This window comes from Astyanax mexicanus, chromosome 2 (assembly GCF_023375975.1).
Source record: "Astyanax mexicanus isolate ESR-SI-001 chromosome 2, AstMex3_surface, whole genome shotgun sequence".
NCBI classification, from domain to species: Eukaryota; Metazoa; Chordata; class Actinopteri; order Characiformes; family Acestrorhamphidae; genus Astyanax; species Astyanax mexicanus.
The window spans coordinates 62419032-62426064 of NC_064409.1; positions in this window are offsets into that span (position 1 = coordinate 62419032).

The following is a 7033-nucleotide window of genomic DNA, read 5'->3' on the forward strand; positions in this document are numbered from 1 at the left end:
TTCATTATAGCCTACAAAATATTGTTTTTTGAAAAATACTGTAGTTCCCTATATGTCAAATATCTGACAAATAGAACCGGCATGTTTTTTTTGTTTTTTTTGTGGATGATGGAGTGTGTGTACTCACAGCGTAAAGTGGCTGTGTGGTCTTAGAGGATGTTATAAAGTTCCAGGTCTCTTTAATGACTTCATCATCATTATCGTCTTCTTTTTTCCATCATATGTTACTCTACTCTACTCTAATTAAGTCTATTAACTCACTCCCCCTGGTGTGTGTGAGAGCACACATCCTTCCATGTGTGCATATATTCAGTTTGTACATCTGTTCCAACTTACAGACGTATATACTGTGTGGTGCTCTTTTAAAAACAGGTATAAATAGCCCAACTAAAAATAAATAATTAAACAAATAAACAGTTAAATCTGTCAGAGAGGCTGGCATTGTCTTACTATAGTAATTCAGTAATGGTCCTACAGAATAAAGAACTAGAGTTAATAACAGCAATTACTGCATTTATTGAAACAGATACAGTCTAGTTCCCTGAGGTTCAGCTTAAATCATTTTTAAACACCCCATAGAGTCAGTCATACTGAAATAATGACAATCTGTCTTATAAAAGAAATCACCCCTCAGTAGAGTGCACAAGTTTCCAACCAGTGCAGAAGAAAGAGAATGAAAAATCAGACACTTATGACCCGTACACATTTGTCACAAAAGATTTGCCTCATTTTTCCAGCATGGTAATGAAACCCTTTTCAGAAAATATCTATGGTAGTATTGTTTAAAGCCCACATTAAAAAACTCCCAGCTGTGCCCCTGTCCAAGGTCCAACCACAGTTATTATAAAAGATTTAATGTTCCGACTACTATTGTTTTATATAAAACTAATGTACTGTGTTTAAATTATACAGACCTACAATCAGCTTTTATTACTTAATTGTATAAGAGTCTGGAAAAAGATAGTATGGCTCACTAAAGATGGGGAGAGAGGAAAGTGTTATATTCCTAAAATATAGCGACTTAAGGGCTTTACTGAATGATCGATTCTATCCTAATGAGAACCGCCATGATAATAGGGTGCACTGAAACATCTTTTGGTAGAAACTGAACAAAAAGTAACATTTGGCCGAATACTGAATACTGAACATCTATTAAATTGAACCCTTTTTTATTAAAGTCTCAGCTTAAGTAGAAAGTTTGAGTAAAAACTCATAGCAATCATGATAAGTGTTGCTGAATGCTTCATTTCATTTCGTTTCATTTCATTTACACAAGTAGAGCCCAAAAAAATAGCCCAAATATTTTGCCAGCTCTCTCTCTGCTACGGAAATGCTGCAATTTGACTTATAATAAATAAGTCATTGTAAAACAGAAGGTGTTTTTTGCTATTTTCAGACCATTTTTTTTAATTGCCAAATGTTTGGTGCATCACTTACAATTAAAGTACTGATACTACAAACAGATTATTCTATATTAACATGTTGCAGTTACAATATTAGGAATTATGGAACAAATTATAGCAGCAGTTTTTCTGGACACATCATAGGTCTTTACATACTTATTACACATAAACAGCCTCTTAAGGGGAATCTGGCACCAATGCTGGTTACCTATTTAACTGTGGCAAAGTTAATGGCCCTGATATAAGAGCTACTGTAAACATGGAGATATCAGAACAGCAAATTCGCAAAAAGCAATATAGATAGATAGATAGATAGATAGATAGATAGATAGATAGATAGATAGATAGATAGATAGATAGATAGATAGATAGATAGATAGATAGATAGATAGATAGATAGATAGATAGATAGATAGATAGATAGATAGATAGATAGATAGATAGATACTTTATTTATCCCGAAGGAAATTTAGGCATCCAGCAGCAACAACACAATACAATAAGATAACATAACATAAATAAAGATAAAAGATAAGAGAAATTTAAAACACAGAAGAATAGAAAATATATATAAAAAAAATATATAAGGCTATAAAAAAACGTATTATACAACGTAAAGATCTATCTGTAAACGGAGCAGTGCAGTAGGTGTTGCTAATGGTCATTAAATAATTAACAGAGCAATATTAATTAGCAATAGTATTTTTCCTGTTAAAATCTAGTGATAACAAGTAATTAGTAATAAGTAACATCTCTGAAATAGTGTATGTACGGCTGCTGAACAGTTTAGAGAATACACTAGCATTTCTCTGTGCTCTTTCTACACAACAAAGTAGTCTGACTTTATCTGAACATAAATATTGGCCAAACCTAAACAGATTTTCTGTGGGTTTCCACAAATCATTGTCATATTTGATGTAAATTTATCACATTTATTTCTTCCCCGTTTTTAAATTGTAAATCAAATGTAAAAACATCCCAAACCCCAAATTTAGCAATAAGTCATATGATATCATATGAAGTCATTATATCTGTCTTACTTCTGAGACACTTTACCTCTGAAAAAGATTTTTTTGAAACACCATACAGGTCAATTATTTCCATTCACGAATTCTCCTGTAAGGGAGGAAGAAAGCCATGAAGACTGAATGAACTGAATTACATACAGAGAACTGTTACTGCTGACGTCTATTGAGAATGAAAGAGTTTGTGTGTCTCTTTGTGTGTGTGTATGTATATATTTTCTAACATTGAGAGGCCTAAAGAAAACAGAGAAAAAAAAAGAGAGAGAGAGAGAGAGAGAGAGAGAGAGATGGGGGATATGGTATCAGTCTTTTACCTGCGTCAAACATTACTGGCGTCCAAAAGAGAGCAGGCCCAGCCTGAGGCCTACTGCCACACGTTCCTACAACCCTCTGTTTTCTTTACATTTCAAAAGATTATTTCAAGATGTGGAAGCGTGACTGGCTGTGTGTGTGTGTGTGTGTGTGTGTGTGAGAGAGGGTAAGAGAAGACCACTGTGTTTTCACCTGAGGGTAATGCGGCAGGCTGTGTTCAGTGCCACTGTCTCATAACCATATCCCCAGCTTGGCTTAATTAGAGCTACTGTCACGCTTCTTTTAGCTCTCCACCCGGTGGGCTTCCTTCCCGTGCCTACTGACCCTCTAAGCCACAAAGGAGGCTTTTTATTGTTCACTAACTCATTTATTTCATTTATGTAGCTGAAGCTGGTGAGTATAGAGTCCTACCATTTGGTCTTGATCATGCGGGACTGTGGTGGCTGTTAGAACTGGGTGAGGAGATTACATATATCGACATATATGCCTGTACTTTTTTCCTTTCTCCATCCTTTACATTATTTTTTTTACCATCAATAGATCTCCTATTGATACAGTGTAGTAAAATCTGTACTGGGCTCAAATAAATCAGAATTCTAGATTCCAGAAGTCAACAAGTACAAAACCCATTGAATGTTATGGAATGTAGTTGTGTCAGTACACTCCTGTGATGCAGCATTAATGCAGAAAAGTAGACTGAGGTATTAGAGCAACATGTGCTGCCTTCAAGATGACATATTTTACTAGTGCTGGGCGATTATGGGCTAAAACAAAAAATCACTGATCATCAGATTTTCGATCTTAATATTTTTTTTTTCCTCGCTATTAAAAATCAAACTTTAGATGACAAAGAAATGCTTACAGTCTTACCTGTAAAAATCATTTAACATATATAACATAACATATACATGTCTGTTTGCTGTTCAGAAGCTCTGGGTTGAGTCGACCCATATCACTCGCTGACCTTGTGTACACGGAGGCAGCCGGGGAGTTACTCACACACTGACACACACTGCATTATATTTCAGAACGCGGTTTCTGACTAAAAATAAATAAATAACCCTCTAAACGAGTCACAGAAGAAAGTTTGAAGGAGAGATTATTATTGTTTTCCACAATTAATCACAGATTCTCACCGGAGAGGGATGACGCTGCAGTTTTTAGAAACAGTAGTATTTTTTAGCTAAATATCATCGGTGTCCAATGAAAAACACTTATCTCTATTTTTGGCGATTTTTAGTTTACTACATAATTTAAACAGACAAACTGTCCCTTACACTGTGTCAAAATTTCTTGATGAACGAACCAATAGAAACTTTTCAAAACTACCTGAAATAAACTCTTTTTACATTGACTTCCATTGAAAGGTTTTTTCTCTCTCCTGTAATGTTGCTGTTTTAGAGATAAGTGTTTTTTATTGGACAGCGACGATATACACGGACTGAGCTCAATATTTAGAAAATATGCACATTTTAATTCGTGGCAGGCACTGGTAATCCAGGGTAAGACGGACAAACACTTCAGAAATGAATAGCATTTTTGGATATTTTAGATTAAAAAGATAAAATGTCTGTATGTAAAACCATGATTACTCTATCTATCTATCTATCTATCTATCTATCTATCTATCTATCTATCTATCTATCTATCTATCTATCTATCTATCTATCTATCTATCTATCTATCTATCTATCTATCTATCTATCTATCTATCTATCTATCTATCTATCTATCTATCTATCTATCTATCTATCTAAATCAATTATACTGGGTACTGGAGTGGCTTGTCTGCAGTCCTGACCTGTCTCCATTAAAGAACATGTAGAGATTACTGCAACAGAAAATGTGACAATGACGACACCATGATTGTTGCAAATTTTAAGATGTGTTTGTAGTAAGAATGGGACAAAAAACTAAAACAGTGTATCGTTTGGTATCCTCTGTGCAAAGAGTGTCATACACTTAACTGTTGGGCCCTCAGTTTCTTCTCTCTGTCAGTGGCTCCTCATGCCTATATAGGCTCTCTCTTTCGCACAGACGAGAGGAATGTAACTTCTGCTTTTTAAAGGCTTTGGCCACAGTGGCAGCCCTGGCCGGGCTCAGAAGAGTGAGCGCGGCTGCAGATGTATATCAGCCTTATCTGCTGCTAATAAATCTCTGAGAAAGTCCTCCAAGGATTTGGCACTTAAAGCCAACTCTCCCCGCAAATCCCCCTCCCCTCCCCAGAAGAAGCGAGCACTTTGTTATTTCATCAAAGTTAACTGCATGCATACTGTGCACTCAGATTCTGTCAAGACTTGTACAGCATTCGAGAACAGATTTAAATTGGACAATACTTTAGGAAACAATTGTTAAATTGGAGTCAAAAGTGTGAATGAAAATCTTTAATAAAAATGTAAAAAACATGAATTACCATAACACACACACACGCGTTTGTGCATCTATGGTCCAAGTATTTGTTACTGTGTATATATAAAAGAGTAAAAGATGACCTCATTCCAAGTTGGAATAAAGTTTAAAAATTAATAACAAGGAAAAAAAAAAGAAAAAAAAAATTGGGCAACCTGGATGATCAATATTTCTGAGAGTGTTGCAGCGAAAAGTCTTTCAGCTAAATGCAAGTTATCTGCTTGTGCTTTTTGAGGTAGCCCATTTTGAGGTGTGTTTAGGATCCTCTTGTCTTCAGCGATTTTGTGTTTGCTTTCTAAGGCTCTGTCCACACAAATCCAAATATTAAAAAAAATAAAAAAAGATTTTTGTCTCTGTTTTAAAAAGTATTTCCCGTCCACACAGAAACGCCATACTACTCAAAAACACTGAAATGAACATGGGATTCATCTAGCAACTCCTCAGCATCAACTACAGTGTTCTCAAGTCTCACGCTTTGAGAGTGTGACACACGCACCTCAGCGAGTTCACACGCTCACACGCCACACATGGTATTTCTCACACTTGCCAATCCATCGGCTGCATATTATAATGTTCTCTCGTTGAGCCAATCAGAATATAGATCGCTCTGTTGTTAGGCAGACCTAGTAAGAGGGTAGAGTTTCAGCCAGAGTGTCAGGCGCGAAGAACTGTCCGATTTGAAAGTTCTGAAACACACGCCAGTGAACAACTGAAGAACAACTGCGCACTCCGCCCTAAGCCCCCCCCCCAAACCCCACCCACTCTCACGCCCACCAAAATTCCAAACTTGAGAGCCCTGATCAACTACTTCATTTTCAAAACTATCCCACCAGGTGATTGTTGGTCCAGGCCTGGTCCAGAACCTCCATTGGCGGTAAGGTTTGTACCTCCGGAGCCTCTGCCGTGTTCGGTAATGTGAGAGTAACATTAAATTAAGTTATAAACATGTTATTAATACACAAATCGCAGAGAGAACAGAACCAATCCAGTCACTGTTTTATGTTTCAGGCTCATTCTGAACAGGTTAAGCTAATATAAACAAAAAGCAGACAAAGCTTCGTTTTCCTTATCCGCACGGCTTCGCTGGTGACTAAAAACGCTGTTTTCGTGTGGACAGGAGGCAAAAACGGAGACAAACGTATTTTTAAAAGTAAAAATAAGCTTAATTTTTTAAAAATATATCCGAAATCATGTGGACGGGGCCTAAATCGGCTGCTTTGTGATAATCTATTTTATGTTCTATGCAGCTTAGAGTAGTGCATGGCTGCTGTTTGTTTTAACTAAATTTGCATCACCTGTCCTTTCATAGTGATGATTTTGAACAAACCACTGCCCTAAAATGCTACTTAAGGGCTGAAGTTTGGCAAGTTACATGAAAGATAAAATCTTTTAAGGTGCTCAAACTATTGCATGAGATTTCATTCATTTTTTCCTTGGGATTTTATAAAACATAAAAGCATATACTAATGCTAAAATATTAAAAGAGTTTTTGATCTTTTTCTTTATTTTCATTGGAGATTTGGTTCATTTTCTATTCACATAACTGTTTACAGTATCATATGTCCAGTGTACAGTAGAAGTTCTTACAATAGAAGATGTTTACTATATTTTAGCAGAATGTATTGTTAATCAGCATTTGGCTGAAGTCCAGCACTTCAAATTATTTGATTCTTGTGCTCTCGTATTCAGTGTTACTAAACTGTGTATATTTCAGCGAATTAAAAATACATTAAATCTAACTCAATATAAAAAGGCTGAACATTAAACTATAATTAAGAGCGGAAAGTATTGCGTCTTGTGCCTTTAACTGTACGTGTAAAATGAAACCAAGTCTGGAGTTCTGGATAATGGACCAGAGGAGGGAACTCTCAAGCACACAAAATA